We start from the raw sequence: 22,858 nt of genomic DNA on the forward strand, positions 1-22,858 counted from the left end.
TGGAAGCGGAATAATTTATTGCTAAGGCTATGTTTAATAGCAAAGTATCATATAAATCATAGTATCAAAAACTACAGTAATTTAACCTGTAGATATAAAATACCACAGTTTTAACATAACAGAGTTTTTTGGAGTACTGAGAATACAGAGCACATGTTTGGCTACATCACACAATGCTGTAAAAATTGCTGCCAGTCGCATATAGCTAGCCGTTGCTACACGTGCAGCTGGCCGGTTGTATACTGTTTCTGTTCGTCAATCTAGCCAGGTAGCTAGGCCTTGCCATTCGCAGGCATGCACAAAACGATGGAACGACTTTCTTGTATTTTTTTTGACACGGATCCAATACCTACCAGCCAAGCTATCTCATACGCATAAGGGAACAGGTTGGACAGGGGATCAGCGGGGCCGTTCAGAGGCAGGAGCTGACGGCCGGCGCGAGGCCACGGCGTGAGCGAGAGGTGTCAGCGACGGCGGCGGAGGTTATGGCTTGATAGCAAGGGGACAATATCAGGTGGAAACCACATATTCAGTGAAAGCATGGAAACTTGAGCATAGGCTGTTGGATCTTGTATCTATGGACTAGATTCAGCCATAACTGTTACATACAGTTTTGCAAAAAAACGCCTGTTGCCAGCATTCTATTTTGCACATAACCCCCTATCGATTCCAAGTATTACAACAAATCTGCACATGTCCCCACGTACACCTGTGCTTCTCCATATATGATCCCCATATCACAGCTAGCTTAATTCGATATTTGATATCTTAATAGCGTTTAGATTAGAATCATAATATAATATTGAAGTCTGCCCAATTCCTTGCAAATCCAAGTACAACAAACATCAGCCAAAACCATTGCCCAGATCATTTTCGTCAACCATAATCAAAACCATTGCCCAGCTCTAGAACACACCTGCACTTCGCACAGCACATTCCAACAATTGAAATCATTGTTTAAATAATAAACTTAAAGCAATCACGTCAGTTGCACACAGTGTCATTATGCAGCATCAATCTTATTCAGTCACTTAAGATAATGCTTTACTACAGTACAAAGTTACAAAATAGAGCATCACTAACTGATGGCAAATCTGCAGCTTTATACATCGATCAGTCATAGAGCACATAGCTAGCTAATAACTTGCATAAGTCTAGCGCCAATAGCTAATGGCTCCAGTACACTAGATAAGAACATCACAATGCCATAGTATATTAGTCCTAATAACTTGCTGAAGCCAGTAGTGCCACCAAGCAACCTGGAACAAAAAAGTTCAATTGGTCAGGGCACTAGGAAAAATAGCAAGAAATTATACCTAATTTTTTGAAACGAATTTCAAAACAAATCTACAAATATAGATACATCAATGTGTTGTATTTATTAGCAAGCAAAATTTTAGAAGTATTCTCTAAACTAAGTCCAAATGAATGTGCCGTAATCATGTTAGAAAGAACATTCAAATGTTAGGAATACCTAATCTCAGCTCACTTCCCCAATCAATTGCAATATAAATTCAAACTGATAGCTAACATCATTCATACAATTTTCCTATGCTCAAACAGTTTCAACTCCTTTCTTATATCCCAGCATATCACACAAAAGTCTATAAGAAGTAATGATTTCCTTCATTTAATAACTATACACTAATAAATATGCCTAGAACAACCATCATGTTGTACAGTATTGTCAAATTAGCATGATAGGACATACCTGTTGCTGCATTAATATAACAACTACATACCAGATGAATTAGACTTTACCAACTTCCTCAAGACAAAAATCTAAACTGAACTTGCTGGATCTTGGTTTGCGTGTACATTGATCTTGTGTGCCCAGTTTTTCAGTGTATAATTAGTTCTTTGATCATGGACTATGCATGCTGGAAATATGTGTTTTTTGCATTACATAAACTGAGAGTTCAAGTGTTCTACATTCCAGTTGGTGACAGATTCTTGTGATAAACGACTGTGTACGTGGTTGCTTTATGGCTATATCTAGTGTAAAAAGTTTTCTGGATATGCTTATTTTCAGATCTACAGAGAGGCTACTGAAACTGCTTCAGTTGAGGAAAAAGGCTTTGTAGATCCTGTTCAGAAGGCTAATCTTGAAAGAGACAACCAGAATCCACGACCTTGTCCTCTATATTTCCTTGGCAAATCTAGCCCAACTAGAAGAGAATATGGCACATCATAGAAGATGAACAATCCTCATACCTTCGGACCTGGATCCAGTACCAATTCGATGGGGAGCGCTCAGAGGAGGATTGGCCCGGTGCGCCATACGTCGGAGAGAGAGAAGCCAGCTGCCGCAACGGAATTAGCCGCGCCGGTCGGTCGCCGGCCCTGCGGGAACGAGGTCGTCGTGGTGGGTTGGCGCAGTGGGCCACCGCCGGAGAGGAGAGAAGGCAGCCGCTGGAGAGGAATTAGTCGCGCCGGTCGCCGGTCGCCGGCCGTGCGCGGAACGAGGGCGTCTTGTTGGCCGAAGCCACCATCTCCAGATCTCCTAACCCTAGTTGTTGATGGAAGAAAATTGAATCGGGATAGCTCCATGGATTAAGGCACGGGATGGCTCAGCTTCCGTTAGGATAATGTACCACCGTACATTAAGATTACGGGGTTGTTTTTGCAGTTTGTACATCTTATCATCTCACACCACACACTTCCTATCCAACGACACAGGATGAAGTTTCCATGCTTCCATTGAATATGTGGTTTCCACCAGATATGTACTCGATAGCAAGACGAGTCCCTTGAGAATAGCTAGCGACGGGATCTTTTCTTTCCCTTGCTCTGTTTTAAAAAAAGAGGTTCGGAACTCTTTTTTTTTATGCAGAGAATTTACCACAGTATTGAAAATACTCTGGTTTTGATAATGCAGTTTTTATTGCAAGCCAAACAGGTCAGTGTAAATAAAACCATGATAAATAAAAAAACTGTAGTATTTTAAAAATACTTAAAAAATATTTTGCTATCAAACAGGGCCTAAGTGATGTTCGCCCGGCAAGTCAGCGTTTGGGCATGGTGGATTGGTAGTATGCTCTCGCGGACCTCAGTACATGTGCTTGATAATGATGGCATAATGCTTTGTTTGTGTTCCCGGAGCATCGGTGGATTGGTTTTTGCTCGTCCTGCCGCGTCATTGCAGCAAACAACTCGAAGATACTATCAATGTTCGTGAGTATGTTTTTCGCTATCCGAAAAAAAAAATTGCCTGTCCAGCTGGGGGTCGAACCATGCACCTGGATCTAGTACTCTTGTCGCTAACCAGGCAAGCTAACTAGCTCCATCAATCATATGTAACGTAGGTACTTTAAAAGATCATCTACTGCATATCTAACACCCCCACCTAGAAACCTTAAACATTGGATATGTTTAAAAAAATTAAAAATTCAGAAATTGTTCGCGTTTGCTGAAAATGCTAGAAGAAAAACTAAAAAACTAGAACAAAGTTTTAATAAAATGGACACTTTTTGAAATCCCGATCATTTATTGAATTTAGAGAACAAAATTTTGTACGCAAATGTTATGTTTGAGAAAAAAAGTGAAGGTCGTATGAAATATGTGAACATTCTTTAAAACTCCCGAAAAAAATTTGAAATATGTGAACAAATTTTTGAAATGGGAACATTTTATGAAACTCACGAACAAAAATTTTAAACACGAACATTTCCTGGAAAATGCGAACAAAATTTGAAATAGGAACATTTATTGAAACTCACGAACAAAAATTGAAAAAAACTAACATTTTTCTTAACTTGCGAACAAATTTTGCAAAGTTGTGAAATTGTGAAAAAAACATAAAAAAGAAAAAGAAACAAAAAAAAGAAAAGAGAAACAAAATTTGAAGATGAGAACATTTTCTGAAAGTTGAACAATTTTTTGAAAGCATGAACATTTTTTCAAGTCAGGAACAAAAATTGAAAATGAGAACATTTTGTGAAGTTTTGAACAATTTTTTTGAAAGGATGAACAAAATTTGAAAATGAGAACATTTTATGAAGTTTTGAACAATTTTTTGAAAGCATGAACAAAATTTGAAAAATGAGAACATTTTGTGAAGTTTTGAACAATTGTGAGCAACACAAAAAAAATTGAAAAAAAGAAAATAACTTTGAAAACAGAAAAACAAAAAACAAAAAAAATGAAAAAAAATATTAAAAAGAAAACAGAAAAAGAAAAAAGAAAATTAAAATGAAACAGTAAAAGAAAAGAAACAAAAAGGGGTAAAGGGGGGAATAGAAAACCCGGTTCAGGAACCTTCTAGAAGGTTCCCAAAACCAGAAAAACCGACTGGAAACCACCTAGAAGATTCCCAAAACCAGATTCGCTTCAATGTTTGAACGGGCTCGTCGATCTGGCTGTGCGTCCGGTCGACTACTTGCCGCACAATTGTGAAAGTTCTGTGAAGGTTTCCACAGACCTCCGGGCTCACCTATCTAGAACTGGGCAGGCCCAGTAGTCAGCTACCGCGTCATAATGATGCGTGAAGACGTCATGTGTGCTTTCATTTTTCCTTCACATTTTCATTTTCTATTTTAGTTTTTCTGATTTTATTTATATTTCGAAATATTTTCGAAATATGTATTACAAAAACACTTTAAAAATAAAATATTAAAATGTTAAACGTGTATTCAAAAATTGTTTCTGATGTATAAAAAATGTACATATGTTAGTAATGTGGACAAAAAATATTAATCATGTGTATGAAAAATGTTAGTGACACCTAAAACATCTCAAACTTTAATAAAAATATATGTGACATTTAAAAAAATATTTCTAAAATGTACAAAGAATGCTCATGTAATTCAGAAAAATGTTTCGTATATCCAAAAAATCTTCACAAAGTTCAGAAATGTGTTTCTCAGTTTTTCAAAAAATGTTTGCACAGTGTACAAAAATGTATATTTATGTAAAAACAATATCATTCGAAAAATGTTTCAACAATTATTTAAGAAAACAATTACTTTGTATTTCAAAAATATATTCAAAACTTATTTTTGTAAAAATGTTAAATAACTATTTAGAAAATGTGAATGTATATAAAAATTGTTTTACACATGTACAAAAAATGTACAACGTGTATGGAAAGCTAGACATGTGTTAATTTTTTTTAAAATAAAACCATGAAAAGAAAAACCAAACTAAAGAAAGAAACAAAGAAAAAAGTATAAAGAATGGAAAAAAAGAAAAAACAGAACATAGCAAAGAAAAATGAAAACCAAAGAAAGCCCGTGAAAAAATACAGAAGAAAAAAACAACAGAAAACGAAAAAAGAAGAAGGAAAAAATGGACTGAATCGACTAAACGCTTCGAGCGACACATTAATGGGTCGGCCCGTCATCGTCCAACCGTAGGCGATTCCTATTTGGGAATAGGTCCCCGCACGCTTTTGATTCATGCAGAAACGTGCAGCCCCACTGGCAAGTTGGGGGATTTGGGGTTGCGCGTTTCTGTGATGTGCGTCGCACCACGCACAAATTAGCGCAAGGGCAATGTCTCGCCTGTACCGGTTCCTAATCTTTTTCACAAATTTAAAAAATTCTAGGATTTAAAAAAATTTCACGGGTTTGGAAAATTCTCTAAATTTAAAATCATTCATGTATATGAATTTTATTTTTATTTTCCTAAAAATTGTTCATGAATTCAAAAAAATGTTCATGAATTTCTAATAAAATTTATCAATTCCATAAATATACATGGATTTTAAAAATTATGCATTAATGATAAAAAATAGTGATTCAAAAATGTTCCCCCAATATAACAATTATTTATTAATTTTGAAAACGTTCACCAATTCAAAAAATATTGATGAGTTCAAAATTATCATGATTTAAAAATATGTTCCAAATTTTGGAAAAATGTTCACAAATTTTACGAATGTCCATGATTTTATGAGAGATCCATGAATTCATAAAAAATTTGCATTCTCAATGAAAAAATCATGATTTCAAAAAATGTTTGTGAAATGAGAAAGGAAAGGGACAAACCAAAAATAAAAAATAATGAAAAGAAACCTGAAAAGCAAAAAGAAGAAAAGCAAAAAGGAATAAAGAAGAAAAAATTGAAAGAAATTTTTATGACAAATCATAAGAGAAGCCTTACTGATTGGGTCGTCCGAATCAGAACTAGCGGCGTAGTTCAGGTGGACATTTGATTTCTATTCCCCGACCTACACAGGAAAGAGGATTCGCCCGCCTATACACCCTGGCCATTTTGTGTGTGCCAAGGACGTTACTAATAGACAGGGCCAATGTGCAGGCCAAAGGTTCATACATTTGGTTAAGAATCAATGTCACACATGCCAAGAAATTGGTGTGCCCACGACACCCAGCCGCGGTTTGGATAGGCACCGATTTGTTGGAAGTACTCAGCCTTAATCGGCTGAAAAGAGACACTGCGTCGACCACCTCCTCTGCACGACACATGGCCGTGTAAGCCCAGCCAACCCATCACCTCCCCCAACATTATTTCTTCAATGAAGTGCTCGTCCACACATCTTTCGCCATCTCCCTTCTCTCGATTGTCATGCTTCAGAGATGGCTCCCATGGCGACCTACAGATCCCTGCCGATGCAAACTAGGAGGGCCAACATCGACCATCATCTACCGCATCCCAGCCACAACATTCGCCTTTTTGGCAATCCCTCATTAGCTACCATGTCTTAATAGATATAGAGAGGGTGGAGTCCCGTAGTCATCGTTGTCCAAATACCGGCAGCCACAACTGCTAGATGGAGTGACGGTGCTGGGACCCCTATATTGCAGCATCGTTGCCACTGCAACCTAAAGGGGTAGCACCGACCTTCATTGACGCATCCCTTTGTCGCAAAATCAAACGTTTTGCGGATGCAACATCGTCCATGTTGCAGATGCAACATTATCCATGTTGCCTAGTGAGCGCAAGAACTGACAAGTTGCAACATCGTCCATGTCGCAAACGTCCACCTTGCGGTAGGATGAGCTGACGCGACATGGGGCGGTGAGCGTAGCATGACCCATGTTGCAGCTGACAAGCGCAACATGGCCTATATTGCAAACCGGCGGGTCACACATATCGGTCAACGTGGCCAGATCGAATTGATGTCTTGTTTGATATCTAATGGCCCAGGAGACAGCTGATCTTCTCCTCATGCCAGCTAGCCAAAGTAAAGCGTTGTCCGTAGCCCTGACCCATTCGTGAATGCCTATGCCTTTTTTATCAATGCCCAGGTGAGACGAGGGCCCTCAAAATCGCCAAAAAATGGCAGTCTACCCATTTTCTGTGATTCAATGAGAAAAAATAGCTTTAATAATTTATATGTCTACCATAGAACAAAAATAGGAAAGATAAAAGTAAAACGGTGCTTTCATTTCTTCTTCCTATATTGTCTCCTATTCTTGTGTTTCCTTCTCTCTTACTTCCGAACCCAACTTACCATCTCTCCAATTCCACGAAAATATGATGGATCTTTTCTTCTCCCAATGGAAATGGAACCCCAATACTAACTGGTGGCCATAATTTTTGGTATCCCCTTCTGTTAAGCCCCTACCAATGTAATTTCGCAAGCCTAGTTTGTTAATTGTTGCTCTTTTTTTCCTTGGAACAAATGGAAACCGCTACAATCCAACAAATAGAGTTTTTCAAATATTTTCATCATGCCCTTACTTTTGACAATGCTAAATTTTTTAAGATGGCTATATGGGGCTCAAACTAAACATATGCCTTCTCAAAATTTACGGATATGAGAATGGCCCTTTGGTCCTTTGCATTTCTTATTACCACCAAACCATACTTGAGAGAGGGAGAATCCTAGAGTACACCATGGGTCGAGACCCATTGATCATTTTTTAAGTTGTTTTCAATCGCTTTCATTCTTCTGGTCCCCCTAAAAAAATCTTCTGGTATATGGTTCCAGTAGTTGTTTTCCTGCTCTGGTTTTGTCTTTTTTAAGTTTTTATTCAGTTTTGGTTCTTTTTGTAATTTTCAGATTTCATCTTTTATTTTTCATTTTTCCTTTCCTTTTTCACTTCCATTTTCCTTTTAATTTTCTACTACTTTTTAGGTTTATTTTCTTTTAATATTTCTTTCTACATTCCCCCTACCTCTTTGAAATTTATGGACATTTTTTGTACCACAAGATATTTAAAAAAATCACAAACATCTTTAACAATTTCGTCAATAGTTTTCAAATTCATACAAAAAATTGAAGTCATGAACATTTGTGAAAAATACATTAGATTATTCTAACTAAAGACTATATTTTAAAATTCACTAAAAAAATCATGGGCGTAGGTATAATTCAGGAACATTTTTTAAATCAACAAATGTTTTTGAATCCGTGGTTTTTTTATTACCAAATTCTTTTAATTCATGTATGTTTTTGAAATTTCATAAAAATATTGTTAGAATTTGTGAACGTTCTTTATATTTCATGCAACATTTTCCCAATTCGTCAGCATTTTTGTGATTTTTAATGATCATATTTCAAATTCCAAAATATTTTTTAAACCTTGTATCATTTTTTTGATCTTTCAAAAGGTCCACCAAGATGTTTTTCTGAAGAAAAACTAACTTAACACCATAGGAAAGTAAATGAAGCGAAAGAAAATTTGCTCCATAGCACTCGCTTGATGAACCCGAAGTGGGCCCACTCGCTAAGAAATGCCTTGTGCATTTGGGGAAGTGGTTTGACTTACAATCCAGTAATTTCTTTTTGAGAAAAACGCAGTGCATAAAATAGGAGGTCCTTTGAGAGAGCCCATCCTATTTCACGCTCTAACACGTTATGTTGGGCTGGATGAAATCCCAAATAATGTCCACTGTGAGAGCTAAGTGGGTTTGGACCATATCCCGGGTTAAGCCGATGTTTTTCCATCCCTAAAAAAACCTGATTTTTTCAAATTTAGTTATTTGCAGATTAAAAAGTTTAAAATATTTAAATTCCAGAAAACTAAAATGTTCAATGCATATGAAGGCTCATCCTGAATTTTATAAAAATGGTCACCTCACATTAAAAAAAGTACCATCATGTATTCATAAATGTCTGTCACGTATTTGAAAAAAACTAATATGACTGCCGGGGCCCATTAATTTTTTGAAAGTTGAACAATTTTTTGAAAGCATGAACATTTTTTCAAGTCAGGAACAAAAATTGAAAATTAGAATATTTTGTGAAGTTTTAACAATTTTTTTGAAAGGATGAACAAAATTTGAATATGAGAACATTTTGTGAAGTTTTGAACAATTTTTTGAAAGCATGATCAAAATTTGAAAAATGAGAACATTTTGTGAAGTTTTGAACAATTGTGAGCAACACAAAAAAAATTGAAAAAAAAGAAAATAACTTTGAAAACAGAAAAACAAAAAATGAAAAAATGAAAAAAAAATATTAAAAAGAAAACAGAAAAAGAAAAAAGAAAATTAAAATGAAACAGTAAAAGAAAAGAAACAAAAAGGGGTAAAGGCGGATATAGAAAACCCGGTTCGGGAACCTTCTAGAAGGTTCCCAAAACCAGAAAAACTGGCTGGAAACAACCTAGAAGATTCCCAAAACCGGATTCGCTTTAACGTTTGAACGGACCGGTCCATCCTAACGCGCTTGTCGATCTGGCTGTGCGTCCGGTCGACTACTTGCCGCACAATTGTGAAACTTTTGTGAAGTTTTCCACACACCTCCAGGCTCACCTATCTAGAACTGGGCAGGCCCAGTAGTCAGCTACCGCGTCATGATGATGTCATGAAGACGTCATGTGTGCTTTCATTTTTCCTTCACATTTTCATTTTCTATTTTAGTTTTCTTGATTTTATTTATATTTTGAAATATTTTCGAAATATGTATTACAAAAACACTTTAAATAAAATATTAAAATGTTAAACATGTATTCAAAAATTGTTTCTGATGTATAAAAAATGTACATATGTTAGTAATGTGGACAAAAAATATTAATCATGTGTATGAAAAATGTTAGTGACACCTAAAACATGTCAAAATTTCATAAAAATATATATGACATTAAAAATGTTTTAAAAATGTACAAAGAATGCTCATGTAATTCAGAAAAATGTTTCGTACATTCAAAAAAATCTTCACAAAGTTCAGAAATGTGTTTCTCAGTTTTTCAAAAAATGTTTGCACAGTGTACAAAAATGTATATTTATGTAAAAACAATATCATTCGAAAAATGTTTCAACAAGTATTTGAGAAAACAATTACATTGTATTTCAAAAATATGTTCAAAACATGTTTTTGTAAAAATGTTAAATAACTATTTAGAAAATGTAATTGTGTATAAAAATTGTTTTACACATGTAGAAAAATGTACAACGTGTATGGAAAGGTAGACATGTGTTAATTTTTTTAAAAAAAATTAAAACCATGAAAAGAAAAACCAAACTAAAGAAAGAAACAAAGAAAATAGTATAAAGAATGGAAAAAAGAAGAAACAGAACATAGCAAAGAAAAATAAAAACATAAGAAAGCCCGCGAAAAAATACAGAAGAAAAAAACAACAGAAAACGAAAAAAGAAGAAGGAAAAAATGGACTGAATCGACTAAACGCTTCGAGCGACACATTAATGGGTTGGCCCGTCATCGTCCAACCGTAGGCGATTCCTATTTGGGAATAGGTACCCGCACGCTTTTGATTCATGCAGAAATGCGCAGCCCCAATTAAATTCAAAAAATATTGATGAGTTCAAAATTATCATGATCTAAAAATATGTTCCAAATTTTGGAAAAATGTTCACAAATTTTACGAATGTCCATGATTTTAGGAAAGATCCATGAATTCATGAAAAAAATTGCATTCTCAATGAAAAAATCGTGATTTCAAAAAATGTTTGTGAAATGAGAAAGGAAAGGGACAAACCAAAAATAAAAAATAACGAAAAGAAAACTAAAAAGCAAAAAGAAGAAAAGCAAAATGGAATAAAGAAGAAAAAAATTGAAAGAAATTTTTATGACAAATCAGAAGAGAAGCCTTACTGATTGGGTCGTCCGAATCAGAACTAGCGGCGTAGTTCAGGTGGACGTTTGATTTCTATTCCCCGACCTACACAGGAAAGAGGATTCGCCCGCCTATACACCCTGGCCATTTTGTGTGCGCCAAGGACGTTACTAATAGACAGGGCCAATGTGCAGGCCAAAGGTTCGTACATTTGGTTAAGAATCAATGTCACACATGCCAAGAAATTGGTGTGCCCATGACTCCCAGCCGTGGTTTGGATAGGCGCCGATTTGTTGGAAGTACTCAGTGAAAGAACATGCGGTGCCCCCATGTTTGGTTTTGGTAATTGATGACAATCTCTATGGACTAATGGTTGTCTTGAGTTATATTTTAAGGATTTGTCCATAGGCTTTTCTTGAAGTCCATGTGTTGGTTTCAAGGAGTTTATGAGTTGACCAAGGTGCTATTAAGGAATTATCCAAAGATTGGTCATGTGAGTGTTGAGCTTATTGCAAGCATGTCTTGAAGAAGAAGATTGTGTGATCATTCATGTTTACCTTCAAGACATCATCCAAATGAAGAGAGTTGGAAAGATTCAAGGTTGATCAAGACTAAGTCAAGAGTGAATCAAGTTGATCAACTCACAAAGCGTAGAAGATGTACCGAGAGGGATCAAGTGATCCCATGGTATGGTAAGCATTGTCCATTGCACTTTGTGTACTAACCCATGGTCTATATGAGAGTTCTTTGTGGGGTTAGGTATGTGTCCATGGGCTTGCGTCAAGAGGAAGATATCATACAACCCATGGAAAGGATGGCATCAAGTGGTGATCGTCATCAAGATTGCCATGTGCAAGTTGAAGTGGAGCATCACGAAGAGATCAAGTTCTTGAATCTTGCCATCCATTGTGGTGTCAATGGACTTGTGAAGATGTGCCGAAGAGTGGCTCACCCATAGTGGACTATGGGAAAACAATCATCTAGTCTTCATCGAGCCAACGCAATCAAGAAAGGTGGTCTAACTTGAGGGAGTCAAGATCGTCATCATCTAGCTCAAGTGGACCATGTGCAAGGCAAAGTTTTTCCCTTGATAGGTTTTCTATTTTACCGGTCTCATGGTGGTAGTTGGGAGACCGGGTTATAGGATAGTTTGTCGTACTATCAAGGGGGGCTCTCAAGTTGGTAACTTGATCGTATCATTAGTAGAGAGCTCAAACCATTGCATCCTTGCATCATGTTTCTTGGTTCTTGTTTGGTTCTCTTTGTGAGTCTTAGATCTTATGGTCATCTTGATGACAAGCTTGAGTTCATCGAAAACGGAGTTCGCATGCGTCTACTATGATGTTTTCCGTGTTGGAGGTTTTACCGGTCTTATCCGAGGAAGGGTTCTCACCATTTTCTTATGGGCCTTTTCTAATTTGCTTCTTATTGATATTTCTTTCAATATTGTGTTAGCCCTTGTCGCTAGCTTTCCAACAAACTTGGTTTCATCGAATTCGGAGTCCGTTTGCAAAAGTTGTGGCAGTTTTGGTGTTCTGAAAAGGCTGCAGCGGTACTACCGCGAATTGGAGCGGATGTAATTTTTTACTACCGCTCCAGAGCGGTATTACCGCGGCTCGTACAGCGGTAGTACCGCTCCGGACCAAAAAACTCGTCCCAAGTCCTGCGGAGGTAGGTATGGAAGTATTTTTTTTGTACCGCAAGCAGTAGTACCGCGATCCCTAGCGGTAGTACCGTGAGGACGAGCGGTAGTACCGCTCTGTGCGGGTTATGAGCATAACGGTTGGATTTTTCCCCACCTATAAAAGGGGGTCTTCTTCCCCATTGAACCTAATCCTTTGAGCTCGTGTTCTCCCCCCATTGTTGACCTTCTTCGAGCTTGCTAACTCTCAATTCCTCCATGGATTCTTGCTAGTTTTTGAGGGAAAAGAGAGAGGAGATCTAGATCCACGTTTCCACCAATCACTTTCTCCTCTAAGTGAGGGGAACCCCTTGGAACTATATCTTGGTGTTCTTAGTGTTCTTCTTTCGTTCTTACTCTCATTTTCCTCCCTAGCATTAGTTGCTTTGGTGGGATTTGGGAGAGAAGGACTTGGGCACTCCGTGTGCCCTTGCCATTGCATTTGGTGCATCAGTTTGAGTTCTCCACGGTGATACGTGGAAGTGAAGTTTGAGAAGCTTATTACTGTTGGGTGTTTGGGTACCCTAGAGCTTGTTCCTCTTGGGTGCCTTGGTGCCCTAGACGGTTGGTGGTGTTCGGAGCTCAATCATTGTGGTGTAAAGCTCCGGGCAAGCGTAGGGGTCTCCAATTAGGTTGTGAAGATCGCCCCGAGCAATTTGACGCGTACCGGTGACCGCCCCCAAGGGTTGCCAAAGTGTACGGGTTCGGTGACCGCCCCTAAGGGTCGCCATTTGTACGGGTTCGGTGACCGCCCTCAAGGGTCCCTTAGTGGAATCACGGCATCTTGCATTGTGCGAGGGCGTGAGGAGATTACGGTGGCCCTAGTGGCTTCTTGGGGAGCATTATGCCTCCACACCACTCCAAACGGAGATTAGCATCCGCAAGGGTGTGAACTTCGGGATACATCGTCGTCTCCGCGTGCCTTGGTTATCTCTTATCCGAGCCCCTTTACTTATGCACTTTACTTTGTGATAGCCATTTTGTTCTTTGTCATATATCTTGCTATCGCATAGTTGCTTATCTTGCTTAGCATAAGTTGTTGGTGCACATAGGTGAGCCTAGTTGTTGTAGGTTTTGTGCTTGACAAATTAACCGCTAGGCTTATTCCGCATTTGTTCAAGCCTAAATTGTAATTATTTTAAAGCGCCTATTCACCCCCCCCCCCTCTAGGCGACATCCTCGATCTTTCAATTGGTATCAGAGCCTCGTCTCTCTTTGTTGGGCTTAACCGCCTAGAGAGTAAAGATGTCGACTAGAGGATTAGGATTCTTTGACACTCTTAGTTTCGATGGCACAATTTTTGATATTTGAGTAATTCGCATGCTTAATCTCTTTAGGGTCATGGACCCAAATTTAGAGCGAATTGTAGATATGGGTTTTTCTCCTCCAAAGGATCCCCAAAGATTATCTTTAGAGGATGAGAAATTTTTTTATCTCAATGCTCAAGCTTCTAATGTGCTTTTTGATGCTTTGAGTAATGTTGTTATTTTTCAACTCATGCCGTTCCGGGATGCTCATGAGTTGTGGACAAAGCTTCAAGATAAATATGGTGTGTCCAATATTTGTGGGGATGATTGTTCCCCCTCCACCTCCGGTCGTATAGTCTTCTCAACTTCTTCTACTTCACCTACATGTGGTTTGCCACAAGGTAATGATATGGTGAGTAGTGTTGGTCATTGCAATGGTGATAGTATGCTTATTGTGGAGGATCCTTCATCACTATATTATTGCAATGCTCCTTCTTTGGGCTTTAACACTTCGAGCACTCCAAATGTTTCACATGCTTGTGTTGATAGTCCTTGCATATCATGTAGAAATTGCTTGACTAAATCGCATGATGATATGCTTGCCATGTCTTGTTGCCATGATAAAAATGCATCTATTTCCTCGAATTATTGTGCTAACAATGTAGAGGAAACCGAACACTCCATGGAACAAGATGTGGTGTTTAATGGTGCCTCAAGGGATCCTACATCATCATCTATTGCTTTTTGCCTTATGGCTAAGGCATCAAAGGTATCTCCTACTTTGTACCCCAATATGTCTCTTGATGATGATGTTGATGCTAATGATGATGAGGATAATGATGAAGAGAATGATAATGTTGCCTCCTTAAAAACTAAGGGGGAGATGATTTTTAAAGCTCTTCATAAAAATAAAATTGCTCGTTCCAACTTCATGGAAATTATGTCCATTGCCATTGAGGGCAAGAAATATATTGAGGAGTTGGAATCTCATCTCGAGGAGCATGAGGTCACCACTGAGAAAATGGAAGCTCATGGGCGTGATTACGCAAATGAGATCGCAGAGCTATCTCAAGCTCTTGAACATGAACAAACCACCTCTGAATCTCTTGAGGAGACTTCTGCTCTAGAATTATCTAGAGTGAGGGAATCTCATGATAGAGATTTTGAGGTGGCCAACGATTTCAAAACTAAAAATGCTAAGCTTGAAGTTTCTCATGCTAGACTCCTTGAGGATCTTGAGCACCTCGAAAATGGCTCAACGGTCATCAAGGGTGAGCTCATCAAACTCACCGAGTCTCATGCCCAACTTGAAGCTTCTTATTTAAAAGAGCTTGCCAAGTTGCCTTCTTCTCTTGTTGTTAATGATGATGCTTGTGCTACTAATTCTATTACTTGTGAAGCATTCATTTTGAAGGAGAATGTTGAGCTACAGGCTCAACTTGAGGTGCTATCTAGCAATTATCGGAAATTGGAAGAAAGTCATGAAAAGCTCTCAAGCTCTCACGATGATCTTCTAGTATCCCATAGTGTGCTAAAGATAGCTCATGAGGCCATGATTGCTAAGGTAACATCTAGTGAGCCTCATGTGGATACTAGCACTACTTCTAGTCAAAATAGTATATTGCCATGTGCTAGTCGTTGTAATTCATCTACTCACAATGTTGGTACATCTTGTGATGAATTGCTTTCCTTGCCTTGTTGCTCTAACGACGAAGCTTATACTTCCTCTAGTACTTGTGTTGAGACTAACCATGTAGAGGAAATCAAAGAGCTCAAGGCCCAAGTCACTTCTTAGAAGAAAGACTTGGAAAAGTGTCATGAAGGGAAATCCACACTCAACAATATCTTGAGTGTGCAAAAATCCCCCAATGACAAAGGTGGACTTGGATTCAACTCCAATAAGAAGAAGAAGTCCAAGATGAACAAAAAGAAGGGCCAAGAACAAGTCAAGAATTCGGCCAAGATTGTTTGCTTCAAGTGCAAAGTGGAAGGGCATCATGTTAGATCTTGCCCATTGAAGAAGAAGGCCATTACTGTTAAGCAACAAGGGAAGAGGGCACAAGTTCAATCTCATGCTCAACCTCAATTTGAAGAAAGGCCACTTCCCAAGAAGACTCAAGCTAATGCTTCTCTTGTGGAAAAATCAAGTGAGAAGAAAGTGAAGAGTAGACGTTGCTACTTATGTCGTGAGAAAGGTCACGTCGCTTCTTCATGCACTAGTGGTAACTTATCCAACCCAATTATTATTGATGATATCTATTCTCTTGGGAAGGATAAGGTTGGCATGTGTTTGCCAAGTTTGTTGGTACTCAAAGCGGTAGAAGAATTAAGGGGACTTCATCTTTCTTGTTGTCTCAAGCCAAGTCAATTGGGTTGTCAAGTTTATCCAATGTGCCTCCTTGCGGTAACTTGTACTTAAATTGTTTATATTGAAAGTTACTTGCCCCTTTGCATGTTTTGGTTTTGTTCCTTGCATGTGTTTGTATATGATGTGTCTTCAAATTGCCTTTGTGTATGTTGGTTTGCACATCATGTACTTGTGTGTCGTTCATTGAGCCTTAGTGCATCTTGTTTATTTCTCAGTTGGCTCTTGTGAGAGATTAATGGAATATCCATTATGGGGGAGTGGTGTGCTCTGTGCACCTCACAATCCTATAAATGTGTGCACATGAGTAATACCATCTAGTATTGATATTTCAAGATTATCTAGTCGCTAGGTGGTATATCTCTCATGAGAAATTCAAATTCTAAAATATTCCATTGATTATCTCGTGTTGGATCCTCTTATTGCCTCTTGTTAAGTTTTCTTCATTGGTATCACATTATGGGGGAGTAATATGCTATGTATATTACTAGCCTAGAAAATGTGTACATTTGAGATGTTGTCACCTAGTGTTGATATTGTAGATTATCTTGTTCCTAGGTGGCATGTTAGCTCTACAAGTTGCAATTTGCTTGTGTGAGGTGTGAAGATGATGTTGGATATTCTTGCTATCTACCACCGGGAATTCTTTCCATCTACTTCTTGTCTTTTGACAATTGGTAGTCATTTATGTGTGGTAGAATTTTTTGATCATCTTTACATTGGCTTTTGTTTATTTGCCTTTTTCTCTTGCCAAGGTTTGTGTCAACTCCTGTTGTCTTCCCTACCACTTGTGGATCTTGTTTATTTCTTGTTCTTGTCTAGTGTTTTCTAGATATAGTGAAAGTGGTGATCCCACCTTGTGCATTTTGTATTCAAATGCAAATCCTATATAATGCACAACTCGTGGGGGAGCTATCCTATTTTCTTTAGAACACTCTTCTCGTGATCCTTATCAAGTGTGTTTTGGTGGAAGGCAAGCCATTTCTTTTTGGTACTTTGTGCCATCATGAAACTTTGTTGAGAGCCTGGTTTGTTTGGAACCATCCTCTCTTTGGGAGTTTGACATCTTTAGTTTAGTGTGTATCAATGGATATCTCATTCCTTGATGTATCTTTAATGATATCTTCCAAGTGATGATTTCTCCATTTGGTATCCTTTTCACTTGGCATTTCTTTGTTTTTGGTTTCGGGTTTTGAAAGTCTTGAGCATGCATGTTTACTTCATGTATTTCATTTGGCATGCTTTCTTTCTTTAACTCAATATATAGGGGAAACTCCACCTAGTCTCAATTTGGATGAGATGTGCATGAAATTCGTTTTCATATCTATATGCACATATTTATGTGGAGTTTGTCCTATGTATTGGTGTTTCTAACTATTTGGTCCCAATGAGTTTGGGTACCGTTTAGTTTGTGTTGTTCTTCTAGGAACATTTGGAGATGCATTGGATGCTCGACTCACTCACAAGGAAGGTGTTGTCACCATGTGCATATTGGAGTCAAGCTAGGATGATCAATGAACTACTATCTACCTTCAATTGGTATCTACTACATCCTTCCAATGATATCTCGGTAACAAGTATCTATTCATGCTTTCCCCTCTTGCATTCAACCTTGTGTAGGTTGTATCTTGGCATGATATTCATTTCATATCTTGTGATACTTGTTTCCTTTCTCAAAGCATCCCAATGATGATCTCTGTTGCTAGTTGTGATGCCCTTGATGGATGTGTGTGTGGACTTCATTTATATACAATAAGACCATATCTAGCCAAGTGCTATGCTTTCAAGCAAATATATTATTGGTATATTTATGACTTCCTTGTGGATATCTTGTTCCTTCGTGTTGTAACTATTTCGGGTGTACATCCTTCGTTGTAGATATATATATATATCATCATGATTTCGTCAACATAGAACCTTATACACTTGAGAGAAATTACATCTCTAGTTGATATCCTTTCTTTCACGTCCACCTTGTCTTTCTTATGTTATTTCTTTGGTGGCTCCATGAAAGCTTGTGCCTTGAGTGCGTGTCCTCTATCGTTGCATCTTGATGCACTCTTGTGTGGTGAAGGTTATTTTCCTCTTGCTTATCTTTACGAGGTTTTTGCCATCTTAATTGGTATCCCTCGTCTTGATGAGCCTCCCCTCGTCTATCTTCACCACGGGTTGTCACAAGCATAGGTTCTCTTTTGCTTATTAGTAAGCTTGTGAACCCTTTTGCCAGTTGTGTGTGGGAATGATAGGCCTTGCACCGTGTGCCTCATTCTTTCAAGACTATGTTGATGCTTAATGCTCATCCTAATTTTAGTCTTCTCAAGTGCTTCGCCATGACTCACACACATCATTTTGGTTGAGCCTATTCTTAATTTGCCTCTTTTACATGTTGCTCAACCATGTGCTTGTTGCAAGCGCTAGGCTTTGTTTCCTATAGGCTCACTTACACTAGATGTAAGTTTCTATTGATTTTGGGGGAGCTATGATCCTTTTTGTGCACTTTGTATTCAAATACAAAAATTCTTATGTGTGCACAAATCATGGGGAGCTTCTCCAGTTTCTTTAGAACACTGCTTCGCTCATATCATTTATTCATTCATGTGGCATGTAGGATCATTGGTCTAGTTGGCTCAATTGATATTCGTTGATTGCTTGCTTCAATTGGTATCTTTTGATTGCTTGATTGCTCGTTTCTCTCTTTCTTATGTCTTTGTGGCATATCTTTCTTTTGTGAACTTTGGGCCTAAATATAGTTTGTTTTCCTCCTAGTATTTACCGTCAAACTTGTGTATTGCATTCCTCTCTCTTGTTGAGAAATGCACAATTTATGGAGGACCACAATTTATATTGGCCTTCTAAGCTTTTCGTCCATTTTGGCAATCGATGCCAATGGGGGAGAAGTTTCAGAGAGTTCTGTGGAGAAGGTTTCAAAGTTTTCTCCTTGCTTTGGTTTTGTTCCTAAGCATTTGCATCTCATTCTCCTGCATCATTGGTTGTTGCATTGCATTATGATGCATAATTCCTTATATAAACTCTCTTGAAAGTGATTATCATCAATTACCAAAATGGGGGAGATTGAAAGAACATGCGGTGCCCCCATGTTTGGTTTTGGTAATTGATGACAATCTCTATGGACTAATGGTTGTCTTGAGTTATATTTTAAGGATTTGTCCATAGGCTTTTCTTGAAGTCCATGTGTTGGTTTCAAGGAGTTTATGAGTTGACCAAGGTGCTATTAAGAAATTATCCAAAGATTGGTCATGTGAGTGTTGAGCTTATTGCAAGCATGTCTTGAAGAAGAAGATTGTGTGATCATTCATGTTTACCTTCAAGACATCATCCAAATGAAGAGAGTTGGAAAGATTCAAGGTTGATCAAGACTAAGTCAAGAGTGAATCAAGTTGATCAACTCACAAAGCGTAGAAGATGTACCGAGAGGGATCAAGTGATCCCATGGTATGGTAAGCATTGTCCATTGCACTTTGTAACCCATGGTCTATGTGAGAGTTCTTTGTGGGGTTAGGTACGTGTCCATGGGCTTGTGTCAAGAGGAAGATATCATACAACCCATGGAAAGGATGGCATCAAGTGGTGATCGTCATCAAGATTGCCATGTGCAAGTTGAAGTGGAGCATCATGAAGAGATCAAGTGCTTGAATCTTTCCATCCATTGTGGTGTCAATGGACTTGTGAAGATGTGCCGAAGAGTGGCTCACCCATAGTGGACTATGGGGAAGCAATCATCTAGTCTTCATCGAGCCAACGCAATCAAGAAAGGTGGTCCAACTTGAGGGAGTCAAGATCGTCATCATCTAGCTCAAGTGGACCATGTGCAAGGCAAAGGTTTTCCCTTGATAGGTTTTCTATTTTACCGGTCTCATGGTGGTAGTTGGGAGACCGGGTTATAGGATAGTTTGCCGTACTATCAAGGGGGGCTCTCAAGTTGGTAGCTTGATCGTATCGTTAGTAGAGAGCTCAAACCATTGCACCCTTGCATCATGTTTCTTGGTTCTTGTTTGATTCTCTTTGTGAGTCTTAGAGCTTATGGTCATCTTGATGACAAGTTTGAGTTCATCGAAAACGGAGTTCGCATGCGTCTACTATGATGTTTCCGGTGTTGGAGGTTTTATCGGTCTTATCCGAGGAAGGGTTCTCACCATTTTCTTATGGGCCTTTTCTAATTTGCTTCTTATTGATATTTCTTTCAAGATTGTGTTAGCCCTTGTCGCTAGCTTTCCAACAAACTTGGTTTCATCGAATTCGGAGTCCGTTTGCAAAAGTTGTGGCAGTTTTGGTGTTCTGAAAAGGCTACAGCGGTACTACCACGAATTGGAGCGGATATAATTTTTTACTACCGCTCCAGAGCGGTACTACCGCGGCGGCTCCTACAGCGGTAGTACCGCTCCGGACCAAAAAACTCGTCCCAAGTCCTGCGGAGGTATGTACGGAAGTATTTTTTTTGTACCGCAAGCAGTAGTACCGCGATCCCTAGCGGTAGTACCGTGAGGACGAGCGGTAGTACCGCTCTGTGCGGGTTATGAGCATAACGGTTGGATTTTCCCCCACCTATAAAAGGCGGTCTTCTTCCCCATTGAACCTAATCCTTTGAGCTCGTGTTCTTCCCCCATTGTTGACCTTCTTCGAGCTTGCTAACTCTCAATCCCTCCATGGATTCTTGCTAGTTCTTGAGGGAAAAGAGAGAGGAGATCTAGATCCACGTTTCCACCAATCACTTTCTCCTCTAAGTGAGGGGAACCCCTTGGATCTAGACCTTGGAGTTCTTAGTGTTCTTCTTTCGTTCTTCCTCTCATTTTCCTCCCTAGCATTAGTTGCTTTGGTGGGATTTGGGAGAGAAGGACTTGGGCACTCCGTGTGCCCTTGCCATTGCATTTGGTGCACCGATTTGAGTTCTCCACGGTGATACGTGGAAGTGAAGTTTGAGAAGCTTATTACTCTTGGGTGTTTGGGCACCCTGGAGCTTGTTCCTCTTGGGTGCCTTGGTGCCCTAGACAGTTGGTGGTGTTCGTAGCTGAATCATTATGGTGTAAAGCTCCGGGCAAGCGTCGGGGTCTCCAATTAGGTTGTGGAGATCGCCCCGAGCAATTTGACGGGTACCGGTGACCGCCCCCAAGGGTTGCCAAAGTGTACGGGTTCGGTGACCGCCCCCAAGGGTCGCCATTTGTACGGGTTCGGTGACCGCCCTCAAGGGTCCCTTAGTGGAATCACGACATCTTGCATTGTGCAAGGGCGTGAGGAGATTACGGTGGCCCTAGTGGCTTTTTGGGGAGCATTGTGCTTCCACACCGCTCCAAACGGAGATTAGCATCCGCAAGGGTGTGAACTTCGGGATACATCGTCGTCTCCGCGTGCCTTGGTTATCTCTTACCCGAGCCCCTTTACTTACGCACTTTACTTTGTGATAGCCATATTGTTCTTTGTCATATATCTTGCTATCGCATAGTTGCTTATCTTGCTTAGCATAAGTTGTTGGTGCACATAGGTGAGCCTAGTTGTTGTAGGTTTGGTGCTTGACAAATTAACCGCTAGGTTTATTCCGCATTTGTTCAAGCCTAAACCGTAATTATTTTAAAGCGCCTATTCACCCCCTCTAGGCGACATCCTCGATCTTTCACTCAGCCTTAACCGGCTGAAAAGAGACACTGCGTCGACCACCTCCTCTGCACGACACATGGCCGTGTAAGCCCAGCCAACCCATCACCTCCCCCCAACATTATTTCTTCAATGAAGTGCTCGTCCACACATCTTTCGCCCTCTCCCTTCTCTCGATTGTCATGCTTCAGAGATGGCTCCCATGGCGACCTACAGATCCCTGCCGATGCAAACTAGAGGGCCAACACCGATCATCATCTACCGCATCCCAGCCACAACATCCGCCTGTTTGGCAATCCCTCATTAGCTACCATGTCTTAATAGATATAGAGAGGGTGGGGTCCCATAGTCATCGTTGTCCAAATACCGGCAGCCACAACTGCTAGATGGAGTGATGGTGCTGGGACCCCTATATTGCAGCATCATTGCCACTGCAACCTAAAGGGGTAGCACCGACCTTCATTGACGCATCCCTTTGTCGCAAAATCAAACATTTGGCGGATGCAACATCGTCCATGTTGCAGATGCAATGCTATCCATGTTGCCTAGTGAGCGCGAGAACTGGCAAGTTGCAACGTCGTCCATGTCGCAAACGTCCACCTTGCGGTAGGATGAGCTGACACGACACGGGGCGGTGAGCGTAGCATGACCCATGTTGCAGCTGACAAGCGCAACATGGCCTATATTGCAAAACGGCGGGTCACACATATCGGTCGACGTGGCCAGATCGAATGTATGTCTTGTTCGATATCTAATGGCCCAGGAGGCAGCTGATCTTCTCCTCATGCCAGCTAGCCAAAGTAAAGCATTGTCCGTAGCCCCGACACATTCGTGAATGCCTATGCCTTTTTTTATCAATGCCCAGGTCAGACGAGGGCCCTCAAAATCGCCAAAAAATGGCAGTCTACCCATTTTCTGTGATTCAATGAGAAAAAATAGCTTTAATAATTTCTATGTCTACCATAGAACAAAAATAGGAAAGATAAAAGTAAAACGCTGCTTTCATTTCTTCTTCCTATATTGTCTCCTATTC

The 22,858-nt window shown here is 39.5% G+C and overlaps 1 long non-coding RNA gene across 1 annotated transcript; it reads right to left on the reverse strand.

Annotated features, from left to right (window-relative positions):
- Positions 1 to 1,003: 1,003 nt before the first annotated feature.
- On the reverse strand, positions 1,004 to 2,383 carry LOC123094958 (uncharacterized). Its single transcript, XR_006446053.1, has 2 exons — positions 2,215 to 2,383; positions 1,004 to 1,259 (listed from the first exon to the last, which is right to left on the reverse strand). It is a non-coding gene; the product is annotated as an uncharacterized lncRNA (long non-coding RNA).
- Between the last annotated feature and the right edge of the window lie 20,475 nt (positions 2,384 to 22,858).

This window comes from Triticum aestivum, chromosome 4B (genome assembly GCF_018294505.1).
Source record: "Triticum aestivum cultivar Chinese Spring chromosome 4B, IWGSC CS RefSeq v2.1, whole genome shotgun sequence".
In the NCBI taxonomy this organism is placed as follows: Eukaryota; Viridiplantae; Streptophyta; class Magnoliopsida; order Poales; family Poaceae; genus Triticum; species Triticum aestivum.